Here is a 350-nt window from a genome sequence, read left to right on the forward strand (position 1 = left end):
AAATGCCATACAGAATATTTTTTCTATAACAACATTAAGATGATTTGGACATTAAGATGATAGTCTAGCAAAAACCCATGCTTCAAACTAATATTAGTATAGCTGAACTACAATACTACCTCCAGCAGAGATAGCAGGAAGAACTCCACAACAGGTCCTCGTCCAAATCACAGGACTTGTACACCCCGGGCCAGCTGCTCATGGTTAAAAGCTGGAGCATGCACGACATTCAAGATCACATCCTACCCAAAAGCACATGTCCATCTCATCCAAAGGTCCATGGACTTGCCACAGAGGGGAGAGAGGCCTTTTTTTTTTTTTTTTTTTTTTTAATTTTTTTTTTTGGGGGT

The sequence above is a fragment of the Gavialis gangeticus genome, unplaced genomic scaffold (genome assembly GCF_001723915.1).
Source record: "Gavialis gangeticus isolate Ggan-Ray unplaced genomic scaffold, GavGan_comp1, whole genome shotgun sequence".
In the NCBI taxonomy this organism is placed as follows: Eukaryota; Metazoa; Chordata; order Crocodylia; family Gavialidae; genus Gavialis; species Gavialis gangeticus.